Source organism: Melitaea cinxia, chromosome 15, assembly GCF_905220565.1.
Source record: "Melitaea cinxia chromosome 15, ilMelCinx1.1, whole genome shotgun sequence".
NCBI classification, from domain to species: domain Eukaryota; kingdom Metazoa; phylum Arthropoda; class Insecta; order Lepidoptera; family Nymphalidae; genus Melitaea; species Melitaea cinxia.
Genome location: NC_059408.1, coordinates 12,487,638 through 12,510,281, shown reverse-complemented (window position 1 = coordinate 12,510,281; position 22,644 = coordinate 12,487,638). Strand labels below are relative to the sequence as shown.

General features: G+C 33.0%; 1 long non-coding RNA gene across 1 annotated transcript; it reads left to right on the top strand.

Annotated features, from left to right (window-relative positions):
- The first annotated feature begins 3,824 nt into the window (after nucleotides 1–3,824).
- LOC123660425 lies at nucleotides 3,825–21,837 on the top strand. The gene is made up of 3 exons (XR_006744187.1): nucleotides 3,825–3,992; nucleotides 4,081–4,083; nucleotides 21,825–21,837. It is a non-coding gene; the product is annotated as an uncharacterized LOC123660425 (long non-coding RNA).
- The last annotated feature ends 807 nt before the right edge of the window (nucleotides 21,838–22,644 follow it).

Below are 22,644 nucleotides of genomic sequence, written 5' to 3'. Positions count from 1 at the left end.
TCACCAGAGGCTGATATCTCGTCGACAGCTCGTATTACTATGCGAAATTATCCCATTTTACGTCCCGGGGCCCCGAGCGTAAACTAACAAGCTTAGTCTATATGTCATGATGTTCAACTACAATATTTCTTCTAATAAAACCGATGATAGTCCCGGGGTGTTCTAAAAAACGTCCAGCGCTACATCAAACGCGTACTCTAAGAATAAGTAGGTGCTCGGCGCTCGTATAAATTCTAATAAGCATCTATTCTATGTGGCTCCCGAGGCAACACCGCTCTTAATCTCGACTATTACTTTAGCGTGGAAATTTTAAAACCCGGAGACCGGTAGTTGAGTTCGTGGTTGATTTTAAGTTACCTCCTACGCTCGAATGGTTAATAAATCGTGTTGGATTGATGCGCTCGGTGGCTTTTTTTAGTTCTTCCGTGTGTCGTCGTGTTTTGAGTCTAAACGACGATCGGTCACGGTCCATAGATAATTCATACGCGCGATGGGATAAAATTAATCTTTCTTATTTAAGCTAGTTCCATTCTCTTATGGACCGTGTCGCTTGATTTAGATTAAACCGATAAAAGCTTATGAGGCGCTTTTGTTATGTTTTTAGACTCATCTCAGTGTGATATAGTAGTGTGTTGTTTGTTTATATAGAGGACATTAACTTTCGGTAATGGAACAGTATTTATTAAAATGCTACATCAAGGCACGTCACATTGTTCATAGATAGTAAACAATACGCTACCGCTTAGTAACCTAAGTTATTGATAAATCTATGTGGTATCTCATACCATAGCTGTAATATATTCAATAAATAATTAGATATACCAAAAAACATTTTAATTTTATATCACTAATTCCTTCCATGCGAATAGCAGTATCCTTTGATCGGCTGTAAGATGGGAGTACTTACAGCCGGGTTGCACCAGATTCTAAGCACAATTTAAAATTATTCCAAAATTAAACTTTTAGTTTAAAATTCTTAATAACACTTTATTAGACACTAACATTTATGTCATAATTACTAATATTGTTATAAGGCTTATGTACGTGTGCATGTGTGTATATGCGTGTGTGCTATTTGGTATATTATTGCTACCTATTATATAAAGATAACTATGGTAGATAGTAGTGTTGCCTAAGACCGAGTGTCCCGGAGGCGGCAATTCTCACTCTACTAAATGTAATGTACGGAATTACGGCCCACGTTGCTTGTGCTTTACCCGACTACGTATTTATAGTGCGCGTGTTATTTTTAGAAATCAGGTCTCTTGAACGGGAAAGTGTTAGAGAGCAACGTTTAGTAACAACCTCTTTTATAACTGTTATTATTCCTACGCGGTGATATATTTTTGTGTTATAATTTTACATATAGGAAAGATTCGTTCATTTAATCGATGGTCTGCATACTTTGAGCTACAGCGATTTTAAATAAATAAAATAACAAACTCTACACAAATTCTATGTTCACCTGAAAATACTACCTTTTATACTGTATGTGTACCTTCACTCGGTTACTTGGTGTTACTTGTAACGCGAAATCTACACGACACTAGAATATGGTCTTGTTTAACAAGGTGAGAGTTTCTTTACATCAGAATTTAATTACATTTTCTCTAATCGCTTACTTTCAGAATAGATACTGTATAGGCTATCAGTTTCGTAATATAACGTCACAACAAAGTCGCTTCCCGCTCTATGTATGCTTAGATTTTTAAAACTACGCAACGAATTTTGATGCGGTTTTCTTTAATAAATAGAGTGATTCTATAAAAAGGTTTATAATATATAATACAAGTATAAGATAGTAGAGGAACACTGATAGTTTTAAAGGTATCTATTGTGATGTCGTAAATAAACACATCATTTGCGCACATATATATTATGTATTATATTTATTTTATATTTTATATTTAGTATGAGTATTGTACCCGTGCGAAGCCGGGGCGGGTCGTTAATATTATAATTATAATATACTATATTGACAACACAGATAACGTGTGACTTTGAATTCGTTGCGCCCTATCTTTACACACTACGTAATAATATTGAAGAAAATTAATTCAATCTACTTTCTATTATTTTATATAAGAAACGAAAGTATAATAAGTGTAAATATACTACAGTAAAATTGGTAAATTCGGAATAAGCGGAGCCGCTGGAAACTGATCGGCATCTGGATAACAGAATCACCGGTGTGTGCAGTCCACTTATGGAATTGTGATACCTCGGCAATTATAAAAGTTCCAGTTTAAATTTGTTTTTGGAAAATTTTTCAACTAGTAAACAGACAAAAAAATATACATCAATATTGGCATTAGTTAGATTTTAAAATGCAACTAATTCAAATTTTAAATCACAACCGATTTTTTCGCATGCAAAATACATATAAAAAGCATATATTTTTTAATTTCCTTAAATAAATATATTAAAATAAGACTGGTTACATGTATAATAAAAACTTATATATTTTTGATATGAATTAGAAATTTTAGAAAATAACCAATAATATTTATAACATTACTATATAAGCTAGATATGAGTACTGTATTAATATAGTTCTGTTCTTTATAACCAATTATATATGTATATATTAACATGTCAATTAACGTGAAAAGCAAGGAATCTCATATCTAAGAATTCCTTGTTGCGTAAAGACAAACCACTTTAAACCGGCCTATTAAAATAATGCCCACAATACTAATCATACTCTCGCTCTCAGATCGCCTGGATAAGAGATAGCCATCGGTTGTGATGAATGGAGCCGGCTGGCTACTGCGTCTTTGTTATAGAAAATAATGTATGGGGACAAACTATAGTATTATATAAATCAGTGTTTGTTACAACGCTACCGCTAATTTTAAGACATTTCTTTGCATCAAATGAGGCAAAGACTTTGTTGCAAGCTTGGTAAGTTGTGATGGCGATTCATTATGGCTGGATCATAAAAATATATTACTATAACTTTTATATCCAGATATCAATAGATAGGACACATAGATTTTTGGACATTATCAATTCTAATATTATAAGGCTGAAAAATATGTTCGTTTGTTTAAAGGGTTTTATCTCAGGAACTAATGGATTGAATTGAAAATTTATATTTATGTTGAATAGTCCATTTACCGAAGCAGGCTATAGACTATTTTTTTTCCTCATATTAACGCGTATGAAACCACGGTATACAGCTAGTCACTAATAACTAAGATCTTTAGTCTATATTCATAACTTATATTTTAGTGTTTCCAATATTTCTGATATCACAAATAAATAAATTCTGATTGTTATATAATATATCTTTGCTTAAATTCTAAGATACTAGGTTTCAGCGTTAAGGTCTGTTGTTTGCCTTTTAATGAGTTATTAAATCGATCTTTGTTATGGCAATAAAGATGTATTTAATTTGAATCTTTGTGGTTCTTTGCTCTGATTGTTAACCTACTTTATTTTTAAAAGGATATCTTTTACCCAATGCGATTGCCGCCTGACAAACGTTAACGAGCATTATGCTTAAAATATTATTATTTAATGTAACAATCGTTATAAAGAGTCTATGATAACAGCCGAGACCGACAGATTAACGTGCTCTACGGGGCATGGTACTAAATCGCAAAAAAATATTCATACAAATACAAAAATCCATCACAAACGGTAATCGAATCTGCAACTGCCGGTGTGTAACCGTCCAAACGGCGCACGCACCACTACACCGATGACTTTATACTAACTTTGTCCGAACAATTCACGCTTCAGCCTAAAATATCCCACTGCGCTTTAGCGCAACGGTCACAGCACTGGTTTGTGGCTGTTGCGCTAGCGGTTGCGGGTTCGATCCCCGTACATTGCAAACATTTGTATTGGCTTTACAGATGTTCGTCGTGGTCTGGGCGTTTGTGTTTGTGTATTGTGTGCGTTTCCGGATCCCCGACACAGAAAACAATCCTACTGGCGGCCGTTGAGTGTTAATCGTTTATTTATTTATTTATTTATTACTACTGGTCATAGGCCTCTTTTCCCATGTAGGAGAAGAATCAGAGCTTTATCTTCTAGAGCTAAATTTTGTCCAAACAATTACAAAAACAAAAGTAAGTATACATCCAATTTGATGCAATCATACAGAAGTTATGCACGTACACACGTTTCGGTGATTCATTATTATATATTGTTGATTGCTTAAATTATTTCAAAAACTTTTTAAAACTTCCGTGTATAAAAAAATATAACATTACTTAAGTAATGTTCTAAAAGATTCACTTAAGTATGTAATTATTAAACAAGTAGAACCTTATCGCAGTGCATCTGTTATCAGTGTGACATCGCGATACATTCGGTGTAGACTAATGTGTTGTGACATTTCCGACAAATCATATAGCCGTACTACGTGTGGGGTGCATTTTTATTTCGTTACTTTTTGTTTGGGAATATTTTGATAATGACAATAATTTTAATAGTAAAACTCAATTTTAAATTCATATAAATAGAAATAAATTAATAAAAATTAGCATTGCAAAAGCTTAAAAAAGTTGAAAGAATTACATTTTTTTTTACGTTGTTTAATATGTCTTAATATAGCTTAGAATATAAAAAATAACTGGAAAAAGCGAAATGAACAGCTGAGAAAATAAAAGAAATTTACAATTTAGATATATACGGTAGACGGTTTAAAGCCTTATTCACAATACATTATGATTTAGTAAATAATTTCCCTTTGAAGTAGAAGAAACATAGTCAGGTTTCTATGATGAAAATTGAGTCCAACAGTTTTACATGCTCTCCTTGACAAAATTGGGAGTGGGTGGGGAGGGTTTGTAGATATAAAGAAAAATACCAAGACAAGAGCAGAATTCTATTTGTATTATTGTATATATATATAGAGATAAGGCCGCCTTTCGTAATTATCTCCTGTTTTTATTTTTGGTAATTTTGCTCACTCTTTATTATTATTATTATTAATGTTTTTTTTTTAATAAACGTAAAAATTCCGAATCTAAATTACACCGCCCCGTCGCATCGAGAACGACCAATACTGTACTGTACTGTGCTCGAAACTATTTAATCATTCAAAAGTGATTTGTGCTCATTATACATCGTGTATCTGTTTTTATTCATTTATACAAATAAATGAAATTGGAGTGTCTATTTGTAATATTAAAATATCCGTTTTTTTACTAAATGTATATAGATGAATACACGGCACAGATACCAAAATAACAATTTTTACAATTTTTTCTTGTATGTCTGTCTGTCTGTCTGTCTGTCTGTTTGTTCCAGCTAATCTAATCTGGACCGATTTTGACGGGACTTTAACTGGCTTTAGATATCTGATGTAATAAAGAGTAACTTAGCCTACTTTTATTTTAGAAATGAACCTATTTTATAACTCTGCGCACTGAACTACAATTTTTTTTAAATACCACGGGGACGAAGTCGCACTGCTAGTACAAAATAAAACATAGTAGAGTAGAAGTAGTATTGGACCCTATTTTAAACTGTTATTTTGAGTTAAACTATTTTGTTTAATCAAAAACAATCATTGCAGCCTTACTTTAAAGCAATACCGAGCAGGTTGTGTATTTACGATATTAATCGCTATAATATAGTATTTTTACAGTTAAAATTTACTGGTAAGCTAATTCTATATCGAATTGAGTCCGTCGAATTGAGAATATCCTTTTTAAAGTTGGTTAAAAGTAAGGCAAAGCACACCTATACCTACTTACCTACTAGTTAAGAAGTAGATATATAAAAACAGTCGAATTGAGAGCCTCCTCCTTTTTTAAATTCGGTCATGTTAAAATTATGAATTATCTTAGGTCATAGAGATCATTTACATTGGAACTAAGATAATTTCGTTTGTCAAATTATCGCAAGGGTCGCAAAATCAGACACTAGGTCAAGGTCACGCAAGTTGTAAACGCACTAACAATCTAACTTGTCATAATATGACATAGTTATTGAGAATACAGCTTAAAGTGAGTTTTTTTTGTGCAAATAAATGAGTATGGATTGGCAGAGCTTTCACAGCCATTGGCTATTGTGTCAGTGGTCGCGGTTTTGCTCCTTTATTATAACAAAAAGACACAGAATTCAATCTTAGTCTCATCATTATCATCATCATTTCAGTCTATCACAGTCCACTACTGGACATAGGCTTCCACAAGTTCATGCCAAAAATGGCGTGAACTCATGTGTTTTGCTGTAATGTGGTATATATTATTTTAATTATATTTCTTGAAATAACTTTCATGTCATTCACTGAAAAAATAATTAAAATCGATCCAGTAGTTTTGATTTATTCATTACTGCCCGTGGCCCGCACGCGTTAACTTTAGAGTAAAAGCCGGCCGGAACCGCCGCAAACGCTACGTACCGTAATTTTTAAATCTGTAATATATTCGAAAATATTCATTTAAATTATATGCTGTATAGGGCCATATAGATCTATATTAAATGTATTTAAGGTATTTGTGGCTACCTACCATAAGATAGGATAGATAGGATAAGGATCAATGCTGTATTGGTTAAAATCGCTTCGAAAATTAGCCATTATTTGTCGTAAAAAGTAAATGACAAAAAAATGTTATTGTGGGATATCCATAAGAGATATACATATACCATAGCGGGTTTTCTGTGGACCTTTTCAATGTATACAATACTTAGTACATTATTTTGATAAATCTCATAGGATTCAGGCTGCGTTTGCAATGTAAGCGGAAAAAATCACATTAGAAACCTCAAAAATAACAGTATTTCTCCACACTTTAATGGATGTTACTATACATATAAACCTTCCTCTTCAATCACTCTATCTATTAAAAAAAGCACATCAAAATCCGTTGCGTAGTTTTAAAGATGTAAGCATACATAGGGACATAGAGACATAGGGACATATGGACAGAGAAAGCGACTCTGTTTTTTATACTATGTAGTGATAAACAATTTTTATTTACACGTAACATACAAAATAAATATATCAATCAATATAAATCTAAGCAAAAATAGAATAAAATTCACATCATACTGTATAACTATGCACACATAAACCCGGAACGACTGAGGACAGTCCATCACGACCACTGCCTGAATTCCACACGTGCCGTTTTGACATTATTTAATGGTCACCCGAACCCGCTGTGCGATCATTTGTTAACATACTTGAAAGAATATTTGCATAATTTACTTATTTATTTCCTTCTACTTCCATGTATATTTTATTGATCAACTGTGCCGGCTTTCGCTTGGATGTTAAACATATATACATATCTGTAAGTTTCTATCCAGAGTTTTCTTTAATTGTCATATAATAAATTATGTCTACGCTATTGCTTACTATATTCGTAATTATTATTACTTACGAAACTACAGTATTGACGCTTAGAAGTAAAATAAATATTTACGCTTTTATCAAGACATTAAGCCAATTTACATAATTTCATTAAAATGTGCCTTAATACTATCGAATAAGTGGCCTTTTAATACATTTGGAAGTAGCCCTTGCTTTTTTCTAAGATTATAGATACGATTCCTGTCCCAGGTCTAGGTATGATATTTACACATACATATACATATTACGTATATACACAATTATAAAACAATACAAAGATTCACATCAGATGGCGGTTACCTATAATACGTGTATTAATTTGCCTATCTTAGAAGCAATTAGTCGTGTGTATATCTTAAATATAAAAATAATAACACTGAAACAAATGGCTCAAAAAAAAAGAGAAATATTGGACTCCAATACGCCACATTGCACTACTTTTAACTGGCTGATATTCACGTACTCTCAACTACGAGCAATGCTCGTTTATCACCGATCAAACAGTTGAATTTGTAAATAAGTAACGCCGATTCGTACCTGCAATCTTAATATTGAAATTAAGTTTAACTTTATAACTGTAACGTCAGAGTTTGGAATATAGAACTACATTATTAAACGTAGTATTGCTTGTTCGATAAGATAACGAAAAAATATGAATTGCTAAAAACAAACACGTCACATCAAATAAACTCGAAGTTACCCAAATATAGTACAACATTTATTCTAAGATTATGATAAATCTTCGAAGACTGACTTAATTCAAAGCTTAAGTCTCGAGCGAAAAAGGAAATCATACATAATGTATCTCAAACGGGCGCCCGGCCTATGCGCCTCGATTTTTCCGTGCTTAATCCTTCACGAGCTCATCTACCCGGGTTTTAATCTCAATCTCACCTCATTACCGACTCCAGAATACTGGGAATAGCCAATTTCGCCATTAATTACAAGGCCGCCTCCCTTACCCTTCCTTTTTCGAGTAAAAATAAATTATAACTCATTTATCGTTAGTCGCCGGCTGGATAAATAGCTGTCACGTTGGCGCACACAGAAGCGTTACGGAGTAACGTGACGTGAAGGTTCACGGCGGGGAGGCCACGCCCCGACATGCGCACTGGGCAACACGCCCACGTGTGACGCGTGCACCACTGTCCCCGAACTAGGGCACATATGTGCTGACATACTCGGTGGGCGTACGCCGCGGTAGGCGGGCACACGTGCCACATATTGATAGGCGGGGCGCACGTACATGACCCGACACATAGCAACATAAGCCTAAACTTCCCGCGAATAATATCTCCGCAGATTAAATAGTGAAGTGGAAGAGAAAATAAAAAAAAGAATTCCCACCTGCGGGCGTAATTATCGGCGCGAACCGCGGAAAATTGCGGGGCGAACGCCAAACTGACACTCGTGGAACTTCCTTAAAATAAAACTTGGGAAAAGTTCAACCGGAAAGGAAAGAAAACGCGAAAATAAAAAAGCCATTGACTCCGCAGACCGGCCCTGAAACTTTCGGATTTTTTCAACATCCCGCGGACGGAATCACGGCAACGTTTCTTCGTAGCTCGAGGGACTGTCGCTTATTCCTGTCAACTAACTACTGAAATCTGCTTTCAATGCACCCTTTGGAAATAGTGAATCGAGACTTTTGAAATCTATTTTGTCGATATTATTATGTCGTAGTTTAACATTTTACGATTGTAACAAATGTACAAACAAATATAGCAATCAATTTTACTATTCATCAACGTAGACAGTTCAGACAATAGAATCAGGGTTAGGGATGGATCAAAAAAATGATTTTATAGATTCAGTCGGGTTGGAACAATGTGGCTCACAATCATCCGATCAATAATATATAGGCTAAGATGTACAGAACAACGAAACCGAGACTCTACGGAATGAAAACAAATCAGTGCGGGTGGCGCAAATTGAGCACGTACCCGTTCCGGCTAATTTTATTTTGCAATTACACCCCACCCCACCGCCGGCCTCCCCCCTCGCTAATACAACACTCTGGCGACAGCAACGACAGACTCAAGTACATATGATTAAAAATGATGTACATTTATTTTATTTCGTTTTTGTTACTGTAGAACTTGAAAATCTAAAACACATACCTATAGCACATAGTGATTTAGTGAATTGTCTCCAATTACCGAATGATTATTATTAGTCTTAAACTAAATACAAATTGCTGGGCATGTAATTTACATTAAATTTAATTACTTTAATTACTTGCCCATACACAAATAAGTTATTTCTTTTCAGGTCAAATAACAAAAAAAATCTCGTGTTTATGGCGATATCATTTTGTATGACTTAAAAAAGTCATAGCGCTAAAAAATAGACTAATTCATTATTTAAATTTTTTCACAATATTGTCACATTCTCACATACATATGTATAGTGTGTTTATTCTTAACATCGATTAATAATTATAAATGCTCGGGAAAGTCTCCATCTCAGCACGAGCGGTCTACCAGCGCCTACTCTATACCCCCTTTGTAAAAAGGTTGTAAGAAGGCGGTGGACACCCCACGGGGAGACGATCGCCTTCAACCCTTTCGCTTTTACCCCCGCCTACAGCGTGTTTACAAATATACTGAAATAATATAGTTTTAAAAATGTATCTTATTTCGTCCAGTAACAAACATTTAGTTGCGAGTGAGGCCTGCTTCAAAAAACCAGTTCTTTTATATTTTAACTTCCAAAACGATGTTTGATACCAGAAAATTTAAAAAAAATATACAGATGATATAAAGCTTGTTAATATGAAGTGAATAAAAACGAACACTAAATTAATCTTGAAAATGAAGTAAAAGCTAGATTTTTGTATAAGATAAAATAATATTTTTATTTATTATATAACATAAAATTTAATTACTAGACCATTGCGAACATTCTGTATAGTCTAAGCTTCTCGCATTTCTTCGCCGCTTCTTAAAGTGTTTTACATACAAACGTAGCTGTGTGCGTTGGTATTTACTCACGCACAAGTGTGAGTCTACGCATTTTTGCCCTCGCCTCCCCTCCAAGAAAAATACCTTACCCCGTTACCACCCACCCTCTTTGATGTACCGGTGCGCCTCGGGTAAAGAAGATATGAGACTTTTTCAAAAAGCTTAATTTAAATGAGCCGCTTGGGACGACTCAATGAGAATATTCCTTAATTTAAATACTATCTCGAGGGCCACGAGTCAGAGACGTGGGGGGGAATGGACCATTTTAATTGGTATTGAATTTCGATTGGGTACTTAGGTGACTTTACTTTTTTTTACTATTGTACCGATTGAGGAATGAGCTTGGTGTGAGTTATTATTGGAAATGTTGGGGATCTCATAATCCGTTTGTTCTTGACGCTTTTTATAAAAACATCGGACGAGTCAAAGGAAATACTTTCTAATATTCTTGAAGTTTTTTTTTCTCATTTCTATGTTACGTATCTGTACGCTAATTATTATAGTGGTGTTTTGATTAAATCTACTTCAAATCTTTATTAGCAATTAACTGCGAATTGTCACTGTTTTTAAATGTAACAATTGTATATGTTACTAGCTCTGCCCGCGACTTCGTCCGCGTTAAATTTGTAAAAAAAATGATGTTTAATTCGTAGAGTTACAAAATAAATAAATTTCTAAAATTAAAGTAGCCCAAGTTACTCAGCTATCTGCCTATGAAAGTCCCGTCAAATTCGGTCCAGCCGTTTCAGAGATTAGCCGGAACAAACAAACAGCCAGACAAACGGACAAAAATTGTAAAAAATGTTATTTTGGTATATGTACTGTGAATACATGCATGCATACCGCTTGTGTTGAATGCATATGCATTAAGTAAAAAGCGGTAATTTTAATTTTACAAACAGATACTCCAATTTTATTTATTTGTATAGATTAATAAGTATGTCAAATGTATTAAGAATTGAACTGACTGATACTGTACGCTAACTACCTTTTAGCGTCCGCCTTTGCTTGATAAGGTTTAAGGCTTAATCCACCACGCTACTACACAGCATGGTAGCTTTACATTACCAGATTTCGTTAGTATGTGGGTGTTCTTACCATTTCCCTTTTCTAAATTGAAGAGTAATTTTTTTGTTTCGTTTGCGAGAAAACAATTATATACAATGTTACAATAAGATAGTTAATAGTATTTTTAAGAAACATATTTATTTTGGCCTAATATTTGTTTATAATAACAATTATTTAAATTATTTATATTACCTTAACCGGTTTTTATATTAACCGGAAAAACAATAATACAATAAAGCTCAGTTTCCGTTTATTTGACCACTTCGTAATGGCTCTTGTCTCATCGAGGGTACTTTACGAGACCCTTGTCCTTGGTTGCGGTTTTAACCGTAATCAGGTATTTATTGTTGAAATATTTATTTTGATATTTTTCTGTAATATTTTTGGTTAAAAAATATTAGGTTACTAAGACGTGTTCAACAATTAGACAATGTCCTTTAAATTTATGTTTTTGTAACAAGATAAATGTTACGTAAATAAGTTTAAGTTAAAACTATAAAAATTTAATTGAGTTATATTTTATGGTTCAATAAAACTAGAGAAAAAAAATACTAAATAATTTGTTATCATCCTCATCCCTTGTACCTGGGTACAGAGGTTTTATACTTATAGAGGTTTTTTACTTATTTTCATAAATAACCCGCTAGAGCGAAATTTTTGATATGATGATTTTTACTTTCAGTTTAAGCGAACCGATCATATCAAAAATTTCGCTCTAGCGGGTACATCGTTCCATAGCCTTATTGGCTAGAGCACCGACACGGTCAGTCGGAGAGGCGGGTTCGAATCCCGCTGGAGCGGTCAATTTTTGATATGATATTCAAAAATGTTTAGAATTCCTAATGTGTGGGTAACACAAAAATAAAATCTTACATATTAAAAATAGCATGGTGTCGTCTCCTGTCAAAGATTTTCATTGTAATATGAAACTTTGAATAATTACGGGTCTCTGTAAAGAACTCACTATAGACGGCGCCACGGTTCGCTTAAACCGAAAGTAAAAATCATCATATCGAAAATTTCGCTCTAGCGGGTACATCGTTCCATAGCCTTATTGGCTAGAGCACCGACACGGTCAGTCGGAGACGCGGGTTCGAATCCCGCTGGAGCGGTCAATTTTTGATATGATATTCAAAAATGTTTAGAATTCCTAATGTGTGGGTAACACAAAAATAAAATCTTAAATATTAAAAATAGCATGGTGTCGTCTCCTGTCAAAGATTTTCATTGTAATATGAAACTTTGAATAGTTACGGGTCTCTGTAAAGAACTCACTATAGACGGCGCCACGGTTCGCTTAACCTCCTGGATTCCAGAAAAAAAAATGTTTTGCTTTTGGACTAAAAGTTACATATTTTGTTATATTAGGGATCTGTTTATGCCAGAAAAATACAAAAAAAAAATTATTTCTATTAAAATATGGATTTTACTAATGTCATGTATATATTACACTGGTTCTCAGTTTGTAATATATACATGACATTTACGTCATATGTGTATTACATTGGAATTTTACTACTACAAATAAAAATGCATGAATTATGAAATAACATTTATTAGCAAAAATATTTAGTCATAATATAGCCTTTATTAGGGACTCTTAAACGTAACAATCAGTCTTTACGTGAAAATAGGAACTGTAAGTATACTTTACAAAACTAATCGAAATTTCAATAACAATGAACAAAGTGAAAATCTTCTAAAATAAAAATAAAAAACTTTTAACTCCTTCTAATGAACTTCTACCATCTTCTAAAATAAATCAACTTTTTCTAAAATAAAATCAACTTATATATCATTGGCATATTTTCAAATCATTTTTGATGAAATTTCAGGTGGCAGTTTTTTCTTTGGTGTGCTACATAAAAATAATTTGCATTTCGTGCAAAACGCCGTTGTAGTATTTGAACATTTTGGAAATCGGCATCTTTTTTGTTTGTCACTGTAATCAACTAGATGTTCAGCCTTGTGATGTCTTACTGTTACCGACGGTACAGGTGTTATGAGGACTTTCCTTTTCTTGTGCTTAGGCTGAAGTTCGTCAATCTCGTCAACACTTTCAGAATCTGATGATAATGAATTTTTTTCTATTAGACTGGTTCCAGGATCCAGTTTGAAATCACGTAGCTGTGCTATTTTGTATTTGTTTGTTCCTTTTTCAGTTTCTCTTTGTTTGAACAAAAATCACGCATTACATACTGCCAAATCCAACATGTGACTAATAAATCTTACTGTCTATTTTTTGGTACGTGATCTGGAGGAATATACAGACAGCATGCGATCAGCCATGTCCACACCACCCATGTACCGATTATATGACTTGACTATTTCTGGCCTGGATACAAATTCGTAGATTTTGATTTAGAGATCCACTCCTCATCTGAAGAGCTGGAAAATGAGATACTTGATCCCTCGTCTTCTTCAGGTCTCGGTGTATACGCAGTGTCATCTTTTTCATCATTATCTGAGAGATCTATGTCCGATTCTTTTAGTCATGATATGATTTCATCTTCGCTTAAGACTGTAAAAAGATCTCTTTGAGAACCAATGTAATAAATATATGACATAAACAATAAGCAATAGTTCGGACTGAAAACTCATGTAGTACCAGTATGACATTAAAAAGTTTCTGGCCGTAAAACAGAAAGTTGATAACCATGTGAAGTAGTAATACGTTTATTAGTTACGTAGGTACATTATCAATAAAAATCAAGCAAAGTTATTATGAAATATCAGTTGATTGAATTATAATTTTTAGATTTCTTACCGCATGCACCTGACCGAAGAGACATCTTTATCGTGGCGCTCCAGAGAAAAACCCATTTGCCGTATGTATCAAAGTCAAATCGGTGTTGGGTTTAGTGTTGCCAGTTAACAAAGCTTACCTTGTTACCGTAAAACAATTAGTTCTGCAACCGATTCACAGATGACTCTAGGACGAATTTTTAATTCTTTACGTAATATAGGTATGACGCTAGCATCCAGGAGGTTAAACCGAAAGTAAAGATCATCATATCAAAAATTTCGCTCTAGCGGATACATCGTTGCATAGCTTAATTGGCTAGAGCACCGACACGGTCAGTCGGAGACGCGGGTTCGAATCCCGCTGGAGCGGTCAATTTTTGATATGATATTCAAAAATGTTGAGTAGTACTAATTTCTATTCAATAGTTATTCATATCATCTTCAATTTATTTTCACTGTTCGCATCAAAATAAAAGTGTTTGTATTTGAATTTCTTTTTATTGTAAAAAGACGAGAGAAGTGAAAACCGAGTAAAACTGTCCCTGACATGTCAAACAATATATTATAAAAAAATAAATAATTAATCGCTTTCAGAAATGAGGTTTCATTTTCTCATTAACATTCACTATGTAGGTAGGTACATATTTTTTAGTTAGCTGACCCGGTGAACTTCGTATGGGCATCTATTTTTTTTTTCCTAAATATGTCGTTGCTTTTAATATTTCTTTTATACAAATCTTCATTTGACAATAACGAACACAATACAATTTAATATTCAACATTTCAGCAATTATTTTTTTATCTATTTATGTATATAACTTTATAAGTTTCATTAATAATAAACGAGCATATGTACTCCAAACTAAAACGTGAAATAAATAAATTAAGAATATTTTTTAATACAAACATGTACTGTAATAATTAAATTTTGACGTAAATTTTAAATCAACGCTCCGACGAAGCAATCAATACGCGTCGTAAAAACAATTTGTGAGAATTTCTTACCCCCTAATGAAACAAAGGGTCGGGCGATTTTAAATAGAACATGCTTCTAAAGATTTATTCCGTAAGCAAAAATTCACAACCACAGACAAAGACACAACTACATCGATATTATTCTAACGATACATACTTGCCGCGCAGCGTCTCTCAAGTGTCACACTTCAAACTTTCAAAAAATTGAAAAAAAGTTCTATAATTTATGACATATACAGATAAAATTATAGTTTTATAATTAATACCATAACGCTAACCTTTTTTATATCATTTTTTTTATGAAAAGGAAATTGAAAAAAGAGCATATCCGAAAAAAGTATAAAGAAAATTAAGTTGTTAATAAAACATAAGAGTACAAACAAATATAAATAGAAATATTTTTAACGTATTAAATTGTCGAGTCGTACACAGGTGGGGGCGTTTCGCACCCCTTTTTAACCCTTTCGAGATCCGAACGTTTCTTCTCCTTCTTTACATTTATTTCTTATGGCCTGTTTCTTCTTCTTAAATTATAAAGTTCAACGTGGATTGAAAGATTTTGATACTTTTTTTCATAAATTTAATTTCTGTTTATTCATAACTATTTTAAATACTTTTAAATTTACTAAGAAAATGTACAAAAATGATGTGGGGAATTTATTTCGTAATTTCTGTAGTAAATGCTTTTGATAACTATTTAAATTTCCTTTGAAGTATCTACCTATATAATTTTGTTGGCTATTAGCATCAATTAATATCAACATTATTCATCATTACAGCCTATACGGTCCACTGCTGGACATAGGCCTCCACAAGCTAACGCCAAAAATAACGTGAACTCATGTGTTTTGCCCATAGTCACCACGCTGGGCAGGCGGATCAACATTATTGTATTATAACAATATTGATATTTAAAATTAGAGTAAGTATAAACAAAGCGCATACATTAAAAAAAAGTTAAATGAAACTAAATAATTATTTCACTATTTAAATCAAAAATATCTATTGTTCAGTATTAACGTAAGAAAATAGTATGAACTTTAAATTAAACAAATATTTTGAATAAATGTAAATGATCAAAATCATCGATTTAACTATACCGGCTGCCGAAATGATGTTACAAAGACTCGGAACTGGGCTAACACAAGTTTTCTATATTACTGTGCGTACTCCCCCGGCCCCTCCCTCGCCAAAGGGTTGAAGCCCACCTTTGAAGATGCGCCGCTTTTTCTATAATACGAGTACCTCTCTAAACGATTCCAATTTAGTAATTCTCGAATTTCCAGAGGCAAAAAATAATTGGTCTCACGGAGTTTCACGTACTTTAGGTTTGTTACTGGACGTTTGTGAGATTCTTTAATGTTTTGTCAAATAAATCAGGCTTTGCAACCTTTTGTGTACAACTTGTTTGTGTAGTTCGACTTTTAACGTCTTGTGTTCTTTATTTCTGAGCTTTAACATTTACTATGCGTTTTTTAACGTTCTTTGTTCGTTTTTTAAAGAAAGTTTGTTGGAGGGATATCATTTTGCGGAACGATTAACGATGTGCTTCTGTTTTGTTTTGTGTTAAGGTTTTCGATGACAATGGATGCCGCGACTTTATTAATTTCTTTGTAATTTTTATCGTGGTGAACTTGTAAGAGACATTTTTTTTAATCGAAAGGTGGTGCATATCATTTGGTCCCATTAAAATTTATTTGAGATCTAGCAACTACTTTTCGAGTTATATCTAATAATGCGTTTTTACTTGACTATCTTTTCGTCTACCTACGTTGTATTATACCGCATAACTTTTTATTGGGTGTACCGGTTTTGATGATTTTTAATCGAAAGCTGGTGTTTATCATGTAGTCACATTTAAATTTTATCGAGATCTGCTTACAACTTTTTGAGTAATCTTTGATAACGCGTATTTACTTGACAATTTTTTCGTCTGCCTACGTTGTATTACTTGTCGATGTTATTGAAGTCAGTTTTTTTTCGTTTGCGAGCAAACACAATTATATTCTATCAAATGTGAATAAAAAAAATATTGTGAAAGACTGGAGGCTGTGTGATATACGTCAATTCACAATAAAACAAGGTGTAGTAAACAAAAAATAATTATTCTTTTATAAAAGAAATTAACTCAAACTGGTTTCTAAAAAATAAATATATAATTATAATTACGTAAACAATACAATACAGTACTGAAATATTACTCTCAAAATACACACAAAACCAAGAAATGCTTACTCATCAATATTATTAAAAATTTATGCATACCTAATTGGGTTACGAAGGACGATATACTTTAAGTTAATGTAAACCATATAGTAGTAATTTTAAAGTTCATATTCGATTGTTGTATTTAAAAGATTTGTACATACATAAATAAGTAGAAACAAGATTTTGTGATAGGACACGTGTGTCGCCGACAGCTGAAGGTACTTGTTGTAAAGAGGATCCTTTATACAAATATCTTTGGCTTATCTTTTTTTTTAAATTATTTTCAAGATATCTATTAATTCTTTTAATAACGTATTTGAATGGAGAAGACTGATTTTTGCTTGCTAAATAAATAGATTTTTTAAGTTTTATAGAAAGATTTTTGTGAATATATAATTTTTTTATCATATAGTATTATTATAAACTACAAATTCGTTTAGTAGGTACGTAAAATATTTAAAAATAACGCGATCATGTCAAACAATATATATATATCATAATCTTAACCAATAAAGCCAAAGTGGATCTAAGAAGAATCTTGTATAAGAGAATTGAAGTTAGTTATAGAATATTAGTTTTTTGGTTGATAAAAAAGGCAAAGTCTACAAAAGCTGTTTTTTCTTGAAGAAGTTAGGTATATCCACGGGACCCTGAAGTCAGTCAGTCAGTTCGGTCTATTGCAGTCCACTGCTGGATATTGGCCTTCGCAAGTTCGTGCCAGATATATTCAGCCTACATAGGCAATCTTACGTAGATCGTCGATCCAACGGGAAGGAGGACGTCCTACACTGCGTTTTTCCAAGACGCGGTCTCCACTCCAGGACACGTCTGCTACTGACGATGTTTTGTATAATATAAGATCAAATCTCAAATTGAACAAAGACCTAGTATTTCTCTAATTTCATCATTACCTTAAAAGTTGATTTTAAACGATCGCAAAGATACCAAAACGAATTTTATATATAATGTTATATAAATTATAAGCTTATACAAACAGAAAATTTTCCTTACAACTCCGAAGTCTGTTTAAGTCACCCATATACAATTTGTCACGTTGGTATCAACGTGTGTAGGGGATTATCTTATATATAAAATTCTCGTGTCACAGTTTTCGTTGCCATACTCCTCCGAAACGGCTTGACCGATTTTGATGAAATTTTTTGTGCTTATCCGGTATCTATGAGAATCGGTCAACATCTATTTTTCATCCCCCTAAATGTTAGGGGTAGTCCACCCCTAAATTTATTTTTTTTTTAGACAAAATGTTTAATTTCTACTTTTTTATGATACAACATTAAAAAATACATACAATCCTAAATTTTAAACCCTCTACCATCAACCCCTATTTTTAATAGCGTTTAGCGGCAAGACAACGATTGCCGGGTCAGCTAGTATATATATATATATATATATATATATATTATGTATGTTCGGGTATAACTTCGTCGTTTATGATCTCTATCGATTTTAATAATTCTTTTTTTTTTTTTTTGTTCGAAAGGAGATATCCTAGGTGTGGTACTACGATAAGAAAACCAGGATCTGATGATGGCATCCCAGAGAAATCGAGGGGAAGCTTCAACATCGCAGTGACGACTAATGCGTTTGTTAATTTTTTTTGCCCTACTTACGTTGTATTACGTGTCGATCTAATTGAAGTCGGTTTTTTTTTCGTTCGCAAACACAATTATATACAAAGGTAAAGAGCTCCGTAAAAAAACGCTTTAAATTAATAATAATGTAATTAGTAATAATGAAATATACACATCACAATACATACATCTATATATACACGCTACAGTTTAAAGCCTCATTAATATGGAGAGCATATTAAACTAATGTTGCTAGAATAACAAAGCCAATATCCATTAAGGAACATACAGTAGAAATCATTATGTAAATCGCTACTCGAGTTCATCAGTCACTTTCTCAATTACCAACCCTTATCACTACACCACAAACTAATGTAACGTTACAAGGATAAATGTAACGTCATTGACGTCCTATTACCAAGGTGATAAAGGTGAATTTGGCTGGACACAAATGTAAAATAATTTTGCAAGTCTGTTATCTTGAAAAAAGTTTCGCTGACGCGCGAAAGGAACGTCGGAAAGATTTTTTATTTTTTTCGTGGGAAGTTCGTGACATCCTTGGCAAAGATTAAAATGTGTGTTTTTTATGTCTTAATGCCTACATATGGCGATACTTTACTACCATTGAAAGAACTTTCTATCACGACTATTGCTTTTCGATAAATAAATAAATATATGTTTGAATTTTGAATATCTCGACTTGGATACTCTAGGGCATCGAGTAGGATTTGGATCGAAATTCAGCCTTCTGCAACTGAGGTGAGCTAGTCGGTAATATTCGACTAAGGTCAGACGTCAAACATCAATAAACTTAGTTATATTACAATATAAGATAAGGGGGCGTATAAATAAAATTAAAATTTATTTTTTATTTTTTAATAACATATAAATTTTCATTAAATTATTAAACTAGATGTAATTAACAGCACCTTTTTCCAGACAAAAAAACGACATTTTATTTTCTGATTTTAATTATTACAAAATTCAGAAACTACAACAGAAAAAATATCAAAATCACACCGTTAATTTTGGCATAATTCAGTATTAAGTTTCACCTTTTTATTAGACCAAAATGTCTTCGCAGAGTTGCGTGGAGCATGAAGGAAAATTCTCTTTTTACATACACAGAAGAAGAACCGTGTATGTCTTTTTAGTCTGCTGGAAGAAATGCTGCATAATTTTGTTCCTGGTGGTCTCTCAGATTGCGGTTGAGATTAACGATAATTGACGAGGTAAATTAGTCCAGAACTCTTTGAACTGTCAAAGGCGATTCTATTGCTAGTGGGTCATTATAAACTCGTCATATCAACGCTGGGCGAACTAAATATCGGCGGTGTGTCCCAGACTCTCTCTTGATCTCAGTCGTAGAAGGTTAGACTCTAAAAAATTGCGCCCCCACAGAATTTTTCTATATTACATAGATAGAAACAGAAATTGGTTCATCTGGTTAAAACATATCACCTATCTACATAAATACAAAAAAAAAACATTACCCTCCATTTAAGCTTCGTCATAGTCGGTACTATATCTGATCATGAAACGATTCAGAGAATAAGAACATTTCCAAAGTTAACTGCTTAATCGACATTAATAATCTATATGACAAACCGCGTTTGACAAACAACAGTTTGAAAAGTGCGAGTTTTCAAAAGTTTCGTTAATGGGTTAAGACAGGGTGTTCGGGTGGTCGGAATTTTTGGAAATTTCAGATATAATTAGAACCGAGATCGCATTAAGGCCGTCACTTTTAGTTTATGGCCGTCAGGGAACGTCACGACAGCGGAACACTTTGACGGCTGATTTTTATTGGCATTCGGTGGCATAATTTAAGTTTGTTTGAACACTCTTTTAGGAAATTTATTTTATCGAATTTTTAAGATATCCGTTACAAACGCCAACTCCGATAAAACTAAAGGTTATTAATGAAAAATCTTATAATATTTATTATTATGATATAAAGGGACAAAATAATTGTGCTTGTCCTTGAAGAAAAAAACTAAAATTTACATCGATCGATATGTAATTAATTAATAACATCATAAATCTAGTTGAAGTCAATTAAATACGCATTATTGTGGTCATTTCAAAAAATAAATTTTGTTCTCACTCAATTTTAAATGTGGTCATATAACTTGGAATGTAGAGTTTTCAAAATCAGTACACAAGTAAAAAGTTACAATGAAACATATATAAAAATACAGACTTGAGAAGCTACTTATTTTTTAAAGTAGCTTAAAAGGAGTGACGCAATTCTAAGAAAAGGTAAAGATTACAATACACTGATATAGGTATGCAAGGCATTTTCAACTGCAAAAGTGAACTTTCAGTTATTATAGATTATTTTACTACCTATCATATGATAATAATTGCGTCTTACGATTCACGATCGTAACTCATTCTGTAACATCCTACTGGTGGGCACATACCTCTTTCTCCATGTAGGAGAAGACTTAAACGTATAAAAAATTAACATATGGCTTTTTTATACATCACCAAGAACATGAAAATTTCTTTCCAAATTTAACCTATCACTATCTTACAAATGAAAGTTGAAATGCCCGTTGTCGCAATTGTAGTAGTGCTTTCTGTTCTGCGGGTTACGGGTTCGATTCTCGCCTGGTTCTGGGTGTAATATGTGTATTCGCTTCAGCCTGTAATATCCCACTACTGGGCATAGGCCTCTTTCCCCATGTAGGAGAAGGATCATAGCTTAATCTACCACGCTGCTCCAATGCGGGCTGGCGGATATATTCCCTACTATGAGTAACAATCGCTATCAGGTGTACATGATAACAACCGGGACCGAAGGCTTAACGTGCTCTCCGAGGCACGGTGGGGAAACCCACTAGGACCGCACAAACAGGTAATATGTGTATTATAAATATGTATTATTACTACCTATATTTATCAAAAAAAAAATTAGCTTTAACAGTCGACTGTTACCTATAACACAAGCATTAAGTTGCTTACCATAGGAACAGACGACCGTGTGTGTGCATAAGATATTTATTTATTTGTAATGAAAGTTACATATTAACAGACTCAGAATATATTGAACTGGACTGGCTATTTTTCTTATCATAAAGAATATGAATTAATTGAGAACCAAAACATTAGATGCACAATAATGCAAGTAAAATTACGCGGTTTGTCTGGTATAGAGCATATCCATTTTTAAATATGGAAACCTTTTGGCAACTAATTTCAATAGTTCTTTGAAGACTTAAAAGCCCAATAGTCTATTATACTCGTAGTTAGGTATAACTGCTTCCTTAAATAACAGCAATTTAATCATGATATCAAAATCATAGAAAGCAATGCCAGTTCCATTAACCTCGAAACTTTTATAAAACATGCAAGCTCCAATTACTAGTGCATGTCAACTGATGTAGTGCTTCAATTGCATACTGTAAGCATTTGTATAGTAAATTACTTCTATGTTATTTCACAGTATATTTATACATAAATATATATAAAGTAATAATATATATATAAAGTAATAAAGCGTAATATTTTATCAAAATCGTTTCTTAATTATTATTTATTATAAATTAGAACATAGAAACATTTTTCCCAGCAATGGAACATTCAGGTAATATAACACACTACTGTAATATATAATTATTATGAAAATTAGGAATACAACCCCACATATAAATAGTAAAACTCATGACTAACTAAATTAAACTATAAGCTGTTAGATTTAAAAGAAAAACATCAACTGAGGGAATAGCTATCAATATTTAGATTGATATTAAATCTATGGAAGGTGAAT